The sequence below is a fragment of the Apodemus sylvaticus genome, chromosome 12, assembly GCF_947179515.1.
Source record: "Apodemus sylvaticus chromosome 12, mApoSyl1.1, whole genome shotgun sequence".
NCBI lineage: Eukaryota > Metazoa > Chordata > Mammalia > Rodentia > Muridae > Apodemus > Apodemus sylvaticus.
Genome location: NC_067483.1, coordinates 32,443,872 through 32,460,997, shown reverse-complemented (window position 1 = coordinate 32,460,997; position 17,126 = coordinate 32,443,872). Strand labels below are relative to the sequence as shown.

At 42.2% G+C, this 17,126-nt stretch overlaps 1 protein-coding gene and 1 pseudogene across 1 annotated transcript in view; one reads left to right on the top strand and one right to left on the bottom strand.

Moving 5' to 3' along the window:
• Nckap5 (NCK associated protein 5) overlaps nt 1–17,126 on the top strand; it is a gene marked incomplete at its 5' end in the record, with an annotated part of 602,587 nt that overhangs the window by 580,707 nt on the left and 4,754 nt on the right. The window lies entirely within an intron of this gene.
• Nucleotides 2,840–3,261, bottom strand: LOC127697184 (NADH dehydrogenase [ubiquinone] 1 alpha subcomplex subunit 11-like; annotated as a pseudogene).

Genomic DNA, 17,126 nt, shown 5'->3' with positions numbered 1-17,126 from the left:
GAAAGGTTGCACTTTAAAGGGAAAAGACGTTCAAACGTTACATATTTAGCTCCATTGTAATATAACAAGGGCCAGTGTATAGTCCTCATGGTAACCCCAGGGGCCTCTGGATGATATTGTACATCTCCTAAATAGGAAGAAGCCCCACATGCTCTCCTTTTCCTCATCAGCCCTCACTAATGTGCCCTGAAGAAAGTCCCTGGACACTATTCAAGCCGTAGCACCCCCCTCTGGTCTCTCATAGGGTCACCCACAGTTCTGCCTTCTATGCTACATATGACTGTCTATCTCAGTTGCTTCTCTTGAGGCTGTGATAAAATACTCTGAGAAAACAACATAAGGGAGAATGGGTTCATCTGGGCTCAAGTCCATCACGATGGGGAAACGAAGGCAGAGAGGCCTTGAAGCAGCTGGTCACATTGTGCCTACAGTTAGAAAACAGTAGCAAGGGAACACACCCTAATGTACAGCTCCATCCCTCCGCTTATGCTGTCCCAGACCTCGCCAGGGCGTGATGCCACTGACAGTGAGCTGGTCTTCCCACTTCACTAACACAGTCAAGACAGGCCCTGGTATGCCCTGAGGCCCATCTCCCAGCTGGTTCTATGTTCTGTCAGGTTCCCAAGTAACATTAACACCCTCCGTAAACCTCATCATTATGTATTTTTGTTGACTTTTGGAGGAGGTTAAAGATGTGCATCTACTTAACAGCTATGAATATCATTGTGAAATAGACCAAAAGTAGCTGTCAGGGCTGGAGAGCTGGCTCGGCAGTTACAAGCGCCTGCTGCTTTTGTGGAGGGCCCGAGCTTAGTCCTTGAACCCATTTCAGTCGGCGTACGACCACCTGCAACTCCAGCTGCAGAGGATCTGACACCCTCTTCTTGCCTCTTTGGGTACTGTACTCACAAGTGCACATATGCACAGAGAGATACACACAAGTAAATGAAAAAAAAAATAAAATAAAGTCAGTCTACCATGCAAGAAATCCACTATGTTTGGTACCAAGACATGCATTATGTGGTGTTATTTTTGCAATAAAGTTGGTTTGGCCTAAGTGCAGGGCAGCCTGCCCAATAATGATACGCAATTTAAAAAGGAGACCTGCAGAGGTGGGGCGATCGATATGACCTTGACTACTTATAACCCAAATAACTTATGGAAATAATGTGAAGACCCCTGTGAGCCCTTTGGCGTGACAGGAGGGCTTTAAATAATATTTTAAGAAAATCAAAAGCAAACCTCCGCTGGTCCTTCTTTACAGATTAGATCTGAAATGAAAAACCCCAAGTAACACAATTAACTATTGATTTTGTTGATCCATCTTTAATTATCACAGCAATTGAGTTGTGTTTACACAGTCATGCAGGGCAGACATACCTCACTGGGAGCAGGGTGCCTTTTGCTTTTACATTAATTTAAAAATTAAATTGTTCTGTGCATCTGAGATAAAAATAAGGTTTTTTTTCTCCCCATGAGTGGTTAACTTACAGATCATAAAGTATTATTAAGCCAGCTAAGACGGCTCATGAAGAGACTCCCTTTGAGAATGCAGGAGTCAGTTGGCTGGGTGGATACACAGTGGTCTTTCCTCTCTCATAATAGCTTCCCCCTCCCATGCTTTCAGTTACCTTTATGCTAAGATTGGGGTATAAAATGTCCCCCATTGGCAGGTGCCTTTCAACCCTTGGAACCCAGCTAGTTCTGCTGTTTGAGACAGTTTCAAAATGCTTCGGAGCTGGAGACTGGCTAGAGGAACTGAGTATCCAGAGGCACACCTTGAGATTTGGTAACCTCCCTTCTTGTATGTATTTTACTACGTCCTAAGTGCAGATGCAGTGTGACCTGCTACGTCATGCTCCTGCTCCCCCATCTTCCCCACCATAATGAACTATATCTCTTCTTAAACTAGAAAGCAAAATAAGCCCTTCCTCCCTTACATTACTTCTTGTTGAGTATTTGGTCACAGCAGTAAGAAACATAACACCATCATCCAGCATAGGTCACAAATAAAGGACTCATGGATTTTAGCTTGCACACTCTTCTGAGTAGAGTGATGAAATCTCTTATTATCCCACTCTGCTCAGGATGGGAACTATTCTTCCATCCAGCATATCCACACAGTATACACTACCCTTGCGTTACTTTCTCATCCATCCCTGCATCTAGCATATCAATAGGGTATACACCACCTACCATTTAATTCCTTAACCATCTCAGTTATCAGATCAACTGTCACATCATCAGAGTGTTATGTTTGGTTACAGCTTGCTTACAAATGTCATTACATGTCAAAATATTCTCATCAGTTTTCACCTAATGTTATCACATAGACTCTGTATTACTTCACATTATCTTACAATACAATAAGGTCTTTTATAAGAGACTACATTCACGTAATATAATTATTGTAATTGTTCTGTTATTAATTTCTCATTGCACCCATTAACTGAAATATATCACATATATGGATGGAAATAATAATGTTCTGTATGAGGTTTGGTACTATATGTGGTTTTAGGCACTTTAAACCCTGGGAAGTTTAGCATGCATCTTCCACAGAGAAGATTGCTGTGGAGGAGGGTGGCAGGGGCAGGTTTAAGATGCAGCCACATGCTTCCTGGTGCTAGAATTTGTGTTAAGATTTGCATAGCTTAATCTCCCTACAGTTTAATTTCTAAAATTGGTACACTAGTAATATTTGTAGCTTTTCTCTGTCAATCTTGCTGTTGCCTCTAAGAGTGTCATCAGTGTGCCATTGCATCTTAAAAAAACAAAAAACAAACAAACAAACAAAAAACCAGGAACATATAGCATTTATTTGCTACAGGGGTTTGGCTCACACCTTGGGTTTAGCCAGCAACTCCCTGCCTTCCAGCTTGCCAGTCTTGAACAGGGCGGCCACAGTGCCCAGGTACACAAAGCCCAGAGCTGCAGTCCCATAACTATGGGTGCGCTCGTTCCCAATGTCAGGCCTCCTGCACACTCACCAGTAAAGTAGTTCAGGGGGTCATCGGGCTTCTCTTGGACCTGGCACTGACACAGGTGGTAAGGCCAAGCATTGCTCCGACAGCAGCTGCAGTGAATGCGAACAACTCTGGCCACTGCTTCCAGGGCAGAATCTGCGGGGCTGTGTGTGATGCTGTAAGTGGAACCTATTTTGCCGCAATGGCTGCCTAAGACTATAGTGATGTAGGCCTTTCGATGACACTGGGAGCCATTGGGGACATCATTGTAGGATTTGAAGAACCGCTTCATCATTGCTGTGCCTAGCCGGCTTCCTTGGCCGACTCTGTAGTCTTGGTGAACTGAAGGGTAGCCGGCTAGGCCAACCGGTGCCATTACATCTTGAATGACACCCACTACCTAAAGAGTTTGGGACTCTGAACTTGGCAGATTGCCTGAGGCTTGCCAAAACTAAGTGGGGCATTACTTGATGGGTGCATTTAGGGAACGGGGGAAGCCAATGTGTGCACAGCATGCCATGAATTTGCTCTTTCCAATAACCTTTTGTATTGGCTGTTGTGTCTGGATTTTCAGAATATAACAGAAGCTGATAGTGTCTGAATCTTTAGAATAATTTCCACCAGGGAGTTTTCTCCTTAGAAGAAAGATCAATAAATTAGTGTCACTTCTGAGTTGCCCTAGCTCTCAGGATTCAATATGTCAAATGATTTTATGCAAAGTAAAAGCTGACCAGCCATTCAACTGAAACAGCAACTGCAGTAGGAGGTGAATAGCTTACCCGAGAGTAAAGCAGACATCCTCACCTCCAGAGCGCAGTGTGTTCCTGCATGAGTTTTAGGCTGCAGTCCCACTTAATGCCAGACCTGTTGAAAGATGGCTGATAGATTAGAGGTTAGAGTGCATTGACTAGCCCTCCCTACTCTGTTAGAATGAACTTCTGGTTGTCTCATCATTTCTAGTGAGCCATGTGGAGCCAGAAATAGCTAAGTACTAGATCCAATACACAAAACTGTAACCTTGCTTAAGACATCACAAGACTTACCTTGTGTGTGTGTGTGTGTGTGTGTTGGGAGCATGATTGCACAATTCTTGTGTATAAACATTGTAGATGATGATCTTCTTGAGTTGCAATAACAAGTCCGTGTGGGATGCAGTCTAGGGAGACGGTTTATTCAGAGGCATGTTGCTGCATAGCCTTGAACGCAGATCCCATATGAAATAAACCAGGTAGACCTAGAGAGATGGCTCAGCTGTTAACAACACTGGATACTGTCCCAGAAGGCCAAAGTTTGACTCCTAGAACCCACATAACAGCTCACAGTCAGCTGTAACTCCAGTTTCAGATGACCCAATACCCTCTTCTGGCTTCTGCAGGAACCAGACATGCATGTGCTATTCAGACATACACATAGGCAAAACACCTATACACATAAAATAAAAGTTTAAAAAGCATCCAGGGGCCATGGCATGTGTCTTCAGCCCCAGAAGTAGGGAGGTGGAGACAGGCTGGCCAGCTCTCTACCCAGTGTACTGTTCTCTATCTTCAGTGAGAGACTTTATCCAATAATAAGGTGGTGACCAACTGAAGAAGACAAGACGACCTCTGGCTTCTGCATACATGTGCATACTTACAGGTATACCTGTATCTGTAGGTATATCTGCACATACTTACTCAAACATATACACATAGCTAAATAACAGAACATTACCCCAGGCTTTGAAATTTACAGAATGTCTCATTAACAGATATATAACCCTTAGGTAAAAATGTATGAGCTCTACCCCTTTGGTGACATTGGACATTTTCTCATGGAGGGAGAATTTCTAAGACTAAATAAAAGTTACAGTGCAATCTAAATACACACACACACACACACACACACACACACGTGTGTATTTACACTGTTAAATTGAAAACTGTATTTTACTGTTCTAAAACCCTGTCACTCCAAAGTAAAACATATCTGTGTGGAAATGAGAAGATATGTATGTTCCCTCCATGTGAATTTCCTCTGGCAAAGTCTTCAGACCTTACATGCTATAAAGGTACACATCTAAACCAGACTGACCTTGGCTGAACAGGCATATAACTATAAAGGTACACATCTAAACCAGAGAGACATTAGCTGGACAGGCATATAACATATTTAAGATACAGAGTGATTGAAAGGGCTGGGAAGGAGGAAAAATCTAATAAGTCTTAGAAATCAAGCAAGTAGCATATGTGGGTATGTTTGTTTACGTCTGTATGTATTTTAGTGTACCTATATGTGTATGTGTATATGTTTGCACGTATCTGTGGATATATGACTGTACATGTTTGTGTTTGCATATATGTATACATATGCATGTATACATTTTCATATAAATGTGTATTTACATGTATATATGTACACATGTGTGAGTGTATATATGTATACATGCATATGTATCTATATATATGTATAAATGTGAGTGCATGTATGTATATGTGTGTGTTTGTGTATATGTGTTTATATATGTATATGTGTATGCTATGTGTCAACACATTCATAATGGTGCCTGTGATTTAAAGATAGTCTTGATGTCTACACTCTGATCAGCTGACACCAGAATAAAACAGTCTGGGGTTTTTTAGCTCAGTGTTGGTCAGTTCTCTTTCCTGAGTGTTTTTTAGTTGCTGTTCTGTACAGAAAGGAAGCAGTGCAGAGAAGCATGTCTCTGTTAGTTGTGCTGCTTATACAGGTTGCTATTAGTAGACTTCCTAGTTTGCCCAACTCCAGATTACTATAAAGTAATGCTTATTTAACTTTTAGGGAAATTGGTCAATTCTCATGAAATCTGCTGCATTGAAAAGTTTATTGTGCTATGTTTATATTTATGTGTGGGATATGTTCATATGCTAGCCAGCTTTCTCTAGAGTCACATCCCAGATTTTTGAGGCTGCAATTACAAGTAGACCTACATTTCTGTGGGTTCTAGTGATCTAAGCAAATGTCCTCTTGCTTACATAGCAAGCACTTTACTCACTGAGCCATCTCCTCAGCCTCAAATTATGTTTTAAATTCTACTTAAGATACATCTACTACCAGGAGTGCGGATGGAAGAATAAAAATTTTCTTTTCTTTATTTTTTATATCCTTTTTCTTTTTCTTTTCTTTTTTTTTTTTTTTTTTTGCATTCATTCTTTAATCTTTTTGTTTTTTTTTACAGTCCAGACTTTATTCCCCTCCTGGTCCACCCTCCAACTGTTCCATATCCCACACCTCCTTCTTCCATCTCCAAGAGGATGTCCCCACACCCCCAACCCCACCAGACCTTCTACTCCCTGGGGCCCCAAGTCTCTCAAGGGTTAGGTGCATCTTCTCTTCCTGAGTCCAGACCCAGCAGTCTTCTGCTGTATATGTGTTGAGGGCCTCAGATCAGCGGGTGAATACTGCCTGGTTGGTGGCTCAGTGTTTGAGAGATCCCAGGGATCCAGGTTAGTTGAGACTGCTTGTCTTCTTATAGGATCACCCTCTTCCTCGGCTTCTTCTAGCTTTTTTCTAATTCAACCACATGGATCACCAGTTATGAAAACAAGATGCAGCATTTTGCTGCATACAAGAGAATAAACATTTTCAAATGGGTGTTTAAGATGATATCCCCCAGATCATTTAGAAATAGCAGGTATGCTTCCGTGCTACTCCAGTTAGCTCAGTGTTCGCTCAGTTCTCCTTCCTGAGTGCTTTTTAGTTGCCATTCTAGCAACTAAAGGAACCTAACAGTGCAGATTAACTTCATTCAAATACTTTCCCTCTTCCCAAGCTCCCTTCTCTGACATAACAAAGTTTGTAATATTCTTTTTATTATATAGTGAAGAATGCATTTTTGTCTATTTTACACTGTCTGAGAAGGCATTCCATTCTGGTTAGTTTTTTCAATTTGACGCAAACTAGAGACACCTGGAAAGAAAGAACCTCAATTAGGAACACTCCTTCATCAGATTGGCCTGTGTATATGTCTATAATGCCCATGGGATACTATATGTTTTAATTACTCATTGATGTGTGAGTGCCCTGCCTACTGTGGTTGGTGATTCCCCTGTACAGGTGTCCATGGGTTATATAAGAAAGCAAGCTGAGCAAGCCTTGGAGAACAATTCAGTAAGCAGCTTTCCTCCCTGGTTCCTGCCTCTGCTGCTACTCAAACTCATGCCTTGATGACCGTCAGTAATGGGCTATATTGAGAACATGTAGGTCACATAAACCCTTTTCCTCTCCAAGTTTATTTACTTCACGGTATTTATCATACCAACAGAAAACAAACTAGGATACCATCTCTTTACAAAATACCTTCCCATTGTTCCTATTCTCTTGCTTTTAAGAGGTTCTGTGGCCTGTGTGTGTGTGTGTGTGTGTGTGTGTGTGTGTGTGTGTTTGGTGGTTATCCCTCCATTCACGTGAGATGTACTGTTTTCTACCAGTCCCAAGCTCCTTCTTACTAACCTTCTTTCCACTTTTTTTCTTTTTCCTAAGCAAAATTCATTTTTGCACACTCTGGGTTCAAGAGTTCCTGCAAAGGTCATTGGGAACCATTGATCACAGTTAAAGACAGCAATGAAGTTAACACAGTCATAAAAGCACAACTTAGCCGAAAATTACTCTTTCACCTAATAAAACCAGTTTCCCCAGGAGATGCTAAAGAATTAGCAAGACCCCAGTAAGGAAACGGTGTCACCCACGTGCTGAATCATACATCCCAGCCTGGGGTTGAATGGAGAGAACAGTTCCCTGTTACAGCAGGTCATGCTAAATTTTCAGGAGAGCAAGTGAAGTCATGTGTCCAGTTGAGTTAACAGAGGAATGTAATGCTGAGAGAGTGTAATTAGCCATGCTGGATTCTGACCAGGTTAACAGGGTTAACACCACAACTCTTAAAAAGAACATGGATGGGTCTTCAGAGCTCACCAAAGGTCTGGCTGGCTGTTTTTACGTCTGAGAAGGTAGCTCCACCAGGAATACAGCACCAGAGATATTATGGAATAGATTAATTAGAGCCTCTGAGCAAAGAGAAATGGCTGTGTTACCCTGGAGACGGGCCTGTCCCCAGTAAATGTCACTTAAAATGGACTTGAAGCTACACAAAACCTTCTACTAAAAGACCTGGATTAAAATGCCTCTCCCCAATCCCTAGGTGACAAAACTCTACTCAGAGTTTCTCATGCCAGTGTCCAAGGTGGGAAAAAGGTCACCTTCAGCAGCAAGCCTGTCTGCCCTGTGGTTAGAATATGAAATGCCCCGATAGGTTTATGTTTGAACCCTTGGTCCCAGCTTGTAGCACTGTTTGGAAAGGTTGGAGCCTTGCAGGAGGAAGTGGATCATCGGGAACAGCCTTGGGGCTTTAGAGCCCACTAGCAGACACTTCCTGTCTGCTCTTGGCTTTCAGACAGCAGAGGCAATGTAGACCAACACTTTCTGCTCCTGCCCTCATACTTTTTCTTGCCATGGTGGACTGTATCCCTTCAAATTGTGAGCTAAAATAAACTGTCTGTTAAGTTGCTTCTGTCAGGTATTTCGTCCTAGCAAGAACAACAAAAAGGGATCAGGGGATAATAATACAAAACAGAACACTGGGTTAGCCAGCTTTCCTGCCAACGAGCTCTCTTTCTTTCACATCTGCTGAGTCACCTCTGTCCCAGGTCTACACCTAGAGAGATTGCTCTGCCCAACCCATTTCTCCATAGTCCCAGAATTATCTTCATCATCTCCACCCCAATGTGTCTGTGGCTGTTTACATTGAAGAGCCAGGCCAGGCATAGCGACCCATATCTATAATCTCAGCGTTCAGGAGGCTGAAGCAGGATAATGCAAGTCTGAAGTCAACCTGGCAAATTCAAGACCAGCCTTAAATACACACTGCATAGTGAGTTCAGGACACAACCCTAGTGGTGGAGGGACGCCATGGTAATGTACAAGTTTGGGTGTATTCTTCCAAATAAAGAAAGCTGCTGAGGAGGATGCTTTAATCCCATTGTGTCCGGGCTCCTTGTGCATTACTCTTAGAGAGGGAAGAGTGACTCATTTCATTAGCAGCTTCAGGAAGGGCTCTGGCAGCACAGAGACACCTCAGGACCTTCCTGCATCTCTCTCAGGTTGGCCTAGCTGTCAGAAGCACACTCGTTTTTTGTTGGGTATGATAATGAGGTTTATGGGAAGGTTCACTCTCATCTCCAAGAGGTCAGTTGCTGTGCCTTACCCCACATACACATGTGTGTGTGTGTGTGTGTGTGTGTGTGTTTGCATGAACACATGTGATTATATGTGCATGTAGAGGCCAGAGGTCAACCTCAAGTTTCTTCCTCAGTTGCTCTCTGCCTTTATTTTTTCAGACAGGGTCTTTTACTAAGCCTAGAGCTCTTGGATTATGCTAGTCTCTCTGGCTAGTGAGCTGTAGACACCCTCCGCCTCCGCCTCCGCCTCCGCCTCTGCCTCTGCCTCCGCCTCCGCCTCCGCCTCTGCCTCTACAGAACTGGGATTTCAGGCATGTGCCACATTGGCTAACTTTTCTCAGTGAGATAGAGAGATGGAACTTCTCAAGTACTTGTCATTGCCTAGTGAGCTCTTCATTTCTTATTACCAGTATAAGCAAGCTCACCTATTTACAGATGGGAACCTCATTCTTCAGCTGAAGCTTTCTTAGTAAGAAAGATCATTTTGGAGTCTAGTGTCAGCCTTTCACTTTTCCAAGTGGCTGAGAACTAAGATGAGGTGTGGGGGAGAACCTTAAGCTTGTTTATTGAGACAGTAATAGACACACACAGGGCACCCAATTAAGGCTCCAGAGCTTTATAGACAGGGAAGATTTGAAAAGAACTTTAATGTAAAGAACTAGAGTGTCAGGGGGTTACACAGCTAATTAGCACCATGTCAGCGATCCTACACTAAGTTCCAGATACCTACTATAATGTGCACTGATTAAGGTCCTGCATTCTGTATTCAGGTTGCCTTTTTTCCACTCCTGACTCTCTGGCAGATTATCCATGCATATTTGGACTAGTGTTTAGACCTCTCAGTCTGTATTTTTCCATTTGTGTAATGGAGTTGATAATAATCAAACTCTCATGGGATTGCTTTAAGGATGAAATGAGATAATTCATGTAATAAAGTCACACGGTGCTTGACACATAGTTAAAAAAATACTTAGTAGGTAAGGCTATTTGCCTACCATGTGTTTTTCTAGGATGATTGGCAGTGAGTCTCTGTAGCAATAGAGAACTAAGAGCGGCAGGATGTTAATTAAGACCCTGTTTGCACTGATTTGGGCCAAGGACTCTGAAACCGAGTTAGTGCTCATCTGAGGAAGGAAGCCCAGTTTGAATTCCCCCAGCAGCTTTGAACAGCTTTCTGACATTTTGCACTAGGCATGATAGCCAATATCTTTAAGATAAAATCTACAACAAAAATTTAGTTAAAATGATAAAATAGCCTAAATCACATAAGGATAATTCATTTAGCTATTGTATAGGTTTGCAGTGTGTTTCCCTGATAGTGGGAGAAGTTCTAGCTATAGAATATGAATACATCTCTTAGCAGTGGACATCACCATGTACAAGTAGACAGTAGGTAGACAGATGATAGGTGACAGATGATAGATAGATAGATGATAGATAGATAGATAGATAGATTCATTGATAGGTATGGACATATGCTATAGATATGTATTTTACTGTTTTTTGCCAGAAATCATTTATTTTAATAGCAAAGATGATAAATTTTGAGCATACACATTTCAGACAGAATGTACTAGCCCTAGGACTTTCATGCGTTTTTTTCCCCCCTTGGAGGAACATAAAAGCCATCTGACTATTTCAGAGACAGTTTGTCAGTTTTTAAAGAATATCTATCTAATCTAGAGTTTTTCAGTCTCTCCTCCAGTATCCTCATATCTGCTAGAGCTTGTCTCAACTCCCAGTTGATCCTCCCTAACGTTAACGATATAGCTCTAGGCAAGGTTTCTTTCTTTCATGAGTATCATTAACAGCAAAAACATGCCACATGTTTCTGTGTTCAAAAAAAATAAAGAAAACTGAATTTACAGGTGAAATTTCACCTGAATCTTAAATTTGTGCAAATCACAGGTCCCATAAGTATCTTGTGTAGGGTGCCATTGGCTCCTGTCTCCCTGGTCTTCTGTCTTCATCTTGAAGTTGTAGGAGAACCTAGAGGGGAAACTGTTTGCCAGTAGAGTTATTTCATCTTACCTACTGTGCAAATAGTTCTGAGAGTCTGCTTGGATTGCTGAGAATCTCTTTGGCATATGTCAGTCAGTGTTTCCAGCTCTACACTGAGCCTGTCCACTACAGAAACTACTAGGTCAAGAGATATATTCTCAGGGCAGATGTTGACCTGAAGTGAACGGCAGAGCTGTGCACTGAGAGAGCAGGGGCGGGTTCCATGGCATCACACTGGGACAGTCTCCCATTTCCTTATGGTATCTTAATGAAATTCTGCTTTTCCTTCACGTCAGACCAAGAGGGCCCTTTCTAATGAATCATAACCTTATGATCATTTATGCAGAGTCAGCAATGCAGTCAGTGTATTTGACTTATTACGGTTTGACAACAAGGTGTTAAATTAGTTACCGTATGATTCTCAGGAGACTGCAGGGGCATACCTCACCATCCTTGCTAGGATTGTTGCTAAGAAGTCTCTGTTTGCCTTGAAGCCGAGAGAAAGTACTCCAGGAGTGTACATGATGCTCTTTTCCACCCTGAGAACGTGTCCTCTTCCCACCTGCTTAGTTTTACTTGTGTTCCAAAGTGCAACAGAGAGCCCTACGAGAAAGTCACTCATACAGCTGTTGCCACCTATAGGAGACAAATTTACTGCAATAATTTTATCTTCATTCTGGTGAAATGCAACACCTGGGAAGGGATGGGATGTGTAATGTAACTGAAAACAATGCTCCTTGAACATTAAGCTATGTTGGGTTTTTCTTTAGCATTGTTCTTCTATAACTCTAATTTTTATTTATTTTATATTGTCTTTAATTATGTATATCTATGTGTACGATATGTTCTCAGGGAGGACAGAAAAGGACCCCCAGGAGCTGGAGTTATAGGCTGTTTGACATGGGTGCTAGGAACTGAACTCTGGTCCTCTGCGGGAACAGTATTTGCTCTTTATCACTAAAATATAAACAAGATTGCTTTTTTATCTGCAGCCCTAGAATTCTTATTTTAGGTGTTAATCTTAAAGACACAATTGACTAAAACTTGGTAAGTGCTTTTTCAAGGTGAGCATTAAGAGTCAGAGCTCTGCCCACATATCGCTGCACTCCAGCAGCACTCCAGCAGGACCTTAAATGAGTTCCTAAACTTCCTGGAGCCTCGCGGCTATAAATAGAGGCGCTAATGACAGCCTCCACATAGAAGCAATTAGAGAACCAGGCTCGTTGCTACAATTCCAGTACTCTGGAAACCAACTGAAGAGGATTATAACAAGTTTGAGATCAGCCTGGGCTACATAGTAGGTTCCATGCCAGACTAAGTCCTACTTTGAGACCCCTTCTCAAATAAATAAATATGGCTAGTGAAATGGTGCCATGGGTGATGTGTCAAGAGTGTCAAGGTGTGTGCAAGAGTGAGGATGTATGTTCAAATTCCCAGAGCCTATATAAAGCCGGACAGGGCAGAGTGTGCCTGTGATGCCAACAGTCCTATGGTGAAATGGGAAGCTGAGATAGGACAAACCCCAGAAGCTCCAAGCCCGCATTCATGAACAACAGAGCATCCTCATCTCCTAAAAGATGGAAGTCAAAAGCTGGCACCCAAGGTATTCCTACAGCATTTACATACATGTTGTGGCATGTATATACCTGTACTCATTCACGCACATACCTGCATGTGCATCTGCAAGCACACACACAAGCATGTGTATATATACACACACATACACACATACACACGCATCATACATATATACACACACATTATATAACAAAAGAATATACAAATGAATGAATAAAAGACCAAAAAAAAAGATGCGAAAAAGTAATAATTAGAAAATGTCCTTAGTGTCTACTCCAGTTGACATGGGCCGTCACCATGGTGGCTGTTTTGTTACCATTTGCCAAGCAGCTCATTAGCACATTACCCTTTGACCTCAGTCACTCTTTCCATTTAGATTTAAAGTCAACGTGGCTTCAAACATTGACAAATAAATGTCATCTGACAAGGTAGTCACTAGCCCACTTCCACATGTTCCTATGTAGAGGCAAGGAAACGCCACGGACTCCAAAACAGCTGGGGAAGATGAGAAAACATCTGGGAGGAAGATGAAAAAACGTGGACAACTTAAGCCTTATGGGGAAAGTTGGTAGCAGGCAAAGGGACCGGTGGCTGAGTGAGAGACATTTTCCTAGGGAGGTAGAACAGGCACATTTCTACTCACCCTAGATGGGGACAGACCAAAGTGACGACAGCACTAAAAGTCTCCCTTGGTGAACCAGTGAGTTACTTATTAACAGGACTGTGGGTGAGGGGTGGCTTCTCAAAGCTGGCATGACCGAAGCAGCTACATCGCCCCGAAGCCCATCCAAACACTAGAGGCTACTTGCTGAAACAGTAGCCTTGACTTCCTCACCACAGGTTACAGGTAGTTTCACCCGCTGGTGAATTGCCTAGTAGTGTCACAGCTAGTTGGCTGCTCAGACTTTCTTTATCCAGGAGCTATTAAATGTTTCGATAAATCAAAGGGGGGGGGCATGGAAACATAGATCAAGTAGCCCAAATCCTGTAGGCCCCTCCATTCCTTGGGTTGCTTCTGCAGTTAATTTTCTACTTTTGGTGTGTTAATGATGTATAGAAAATAATGCCAGTATGAGAGTGTGGAGGGCTGAAGGTTAGCTGCTGAATTATGCCTCGATACAGGTGGAAAGAACAATACCTCAACACACTACAAGCTAATCCCACTGGAACGTTGCATAAAACGCCAACTGAAAAACACTGGTACTTTAAATATATATATATATATATATATATATATATATATATATATATATATATATATATATAAATATATACATATATATAACGAATGACACAATGCCAGAGTCTAAATTGCAGTGGAGAGATGCTGAGTCTGCCTCACTGCTGGGGTGCCTGGGAAACCTGCAGAACACCGAGGGGAGCCACTCGGGGGAGGCAGAACACAGTCCATAATGGAGGTCCTCAGTGGAAAACTGCAGGGTCTGGGAAGATTGCTGTGGTCCCCAGTCTCCTGTGTACCCAGGGACAGCTGGCATACCTCTGGGAGTTGGGAACAGGGGTCCCAGGTCCATGCTTCACTTCAAGTCATCCTAGAGCCAAGGATGAGGGCAGAACCCAGTTGGGTTCCAGGTGGGTGCTGAGAGTAGGAAGGGACTGGGAGAGAGAAGGTTTCCTCTGGGAGGTTTAGGTACAGGTCTTTACAAGAAGGCCTCCTCCCACCCCACCTCATCCCCACCCCTCAATGGGATCCTCAATGAAGAGAGAGTCCTTGCTGGTCCAAACTGCTTTATTTGGTGGCTAATGTATATGCACCCACCTTACTCAAGGTGAACCAGAGATTAAATACCTTTTGTGGGAAGGAGTGCCCAGGAAGGGAAGCTCATTGGCTAAACACTGTGGCCTATCTAGATACCTCATTAGCATGGAGGTTTTTTATGCTACTTGGCTGACTGCCTTGATCCCCTCAGTGGGGTGTCATGGTTACCTGTTCCAGAGCCTGGAGTTTGTCAGAGTGCTAGCTAGCTCCATGCCTGCCATCCACAATTCTGAGTTTCACAGGGTTTGGGCTCACTCAGTCTTACTAGTTCTTTGGACAGGTGGCCCTGCCCACTTGCCCCACAGAGAGACACAAAAATTAAGAGAAGACTCCTAAAATTACCAATCCCACAGAGATTGCATGAAACCTAAGAAGTCAAATGAATTATTTTAAGAACATTGAATGATTGCAAGATGCATATGAAACAAACTGAAGGTGTCCAAAGAGAATAAAACAGAGCCTTGAAATGAGGACATCAGCAAAGGGCATGGAAGGGAGATCCAGTGACAGCCTTACAGAAATGCTGAAAACCTCAAGTTGAAACTTTGCAAGCGAGAAGCTGGATTAAACTGGATTAAACTCAGTAGAAAGCTTTACAAACAGAATTGGTCATGTAGAAAACAGGACTTGGTTGGGAACAAGGTACACAAATTAGATAATGCAGCCAATAATAAAGATAAAATAATAATGTTAATAACCTTACATTTCCAATCAAAAGACAAGGATTAGTAGTTAGGATGGTTAAAACCCATGCATCTGTTGCCTCCAATAAACACGCCTCACTTGCAAACAAGCACAGACATGGCGTGAAAGCATGGAAAAGGGTGTTTTAAGCGAATGAAACTAGAAAAATGCAAGGGTAGTCACTTTAGTATCTGACTAATAACTGACTAATCAGTAGGCATTAAGAATATCACTTCATATTGGTTAAAAATATAATTATCAAGAGGTTAAACTAATACTAAACATATACACACCAAACATTGACAAACCTAATTTTATAAAACAAACACTAGTGAATATAAAAGATGGAGGGACTGTAGAGTTAGCTCACTGATTGAGGGTTCTTGTTGGTGAGGTCAATTCCCAGTACTCATATTGTGTGTCTCACAACTGTCTGGAACTCTAGCTCCAGGGGATCTGACACCTTCTTCTGGCTTCCCTCAGTACCTGCACACATGTGCGTGCATACACATGCATGTGCTCATACAACATAAACATAAACATCAGACAGCATAATAAACATAAAATAAATCTTAAATACATAAATACTATTGACCTCAACATGCAGTACTAAATAAGGAAAATCTCACATCTCCCCCTAAAATCTGGAATACGACAAAGGTGCCCATTCCCTCTACATTTATCTAATACAATCCTTGAAGTCTTTAGCTAGAGCAGTGAGACAGGAAAAGGAAATTAAAGGGCATGAATTGGAAAAGAATATAATTATTCCTGTTTGCAGATGATTTGGTACTACACATTCACCCAGAAGTGTGACTCGAGGACAGAATGGAAATAGTGAGAAGGGGGAGGAAAGGGGAGCAGGGCTGGCTATGGTCAAAGTAAAGGATACACCTGCATGAAAAACGTCTCCATGCAAGCCCATCACCACGTGCCATGAGTGTGCACCAATAAAAGACAGAACAAGAAGACAAAGAGAAAAACATAAGCACCAGGCCTCATCCACAGCACCAGGCCTTATCCACAGCACCAGGCCTCATCCACGGCACCAGGCCTCATCCACGGCACCAGGCTTCATCCAATCGATGAGCTCAGATGAGGCAGATGTTGTACCATGCTATACACGAGCAGTTTCTCTTTATTTTTGCCACTGTTCTTTTAAAATTGTTTTCTTATGACCAGATGAATAAAAATCAGATAATTATTAATTAATGTTTCACTTTCAAAATAAATTCTGGACACACATTTCTGACGTTAGACACAGCCCACGTTCCTGGACCACCCTCCTCACCACTTCCTGGGGTGCCCATGGTGAGCCCAGGTTACGAGTGGCCTCTCTTGTTTCTTGCCCCGATTCTATTGCGGTAAGAAACAATGTGCACATTTTCAATACAATGGGAAGGGTGTTTTCTTTAGAGTTGTCTTTCTCTCCATAACCTCATGGCCAGAGACAGACTTTCAGATATATATACAGACAGATGATAGGCACGTGATTATTTAGGTAAATTCTAGAGATAGATGATAGATGGGTAGATTCATCCATACATAGCTATATGTATATGTGTGTATATATATATATATATATATATATATATATATATATATACACACACACATACAATCATGCATACATACATACATATATACATACATGTATTCACAGCTTGTTTCTTCTTGCCACTCTTTTATTTTAAGGCTGTCTTTGTTAGGGTTACTATTGCTGAGGTAAAACACAGTGCAGGAAAAGTAAGTTGAGGAGTTAACAAAAGGGGGGTTATTCAGCTTAAGTTTCCACATCACAGTAGAAGTCAGGACAGGAACCCAAACAAGACAGAAACCTGGAGGGAGGGGCTGATGCAGAGGCCACAGAGGAGTGGTGCTTACTGGCTTCTTTCTTGTAGCTGTCTCAGTCTGCTCTGTTGTAGCACC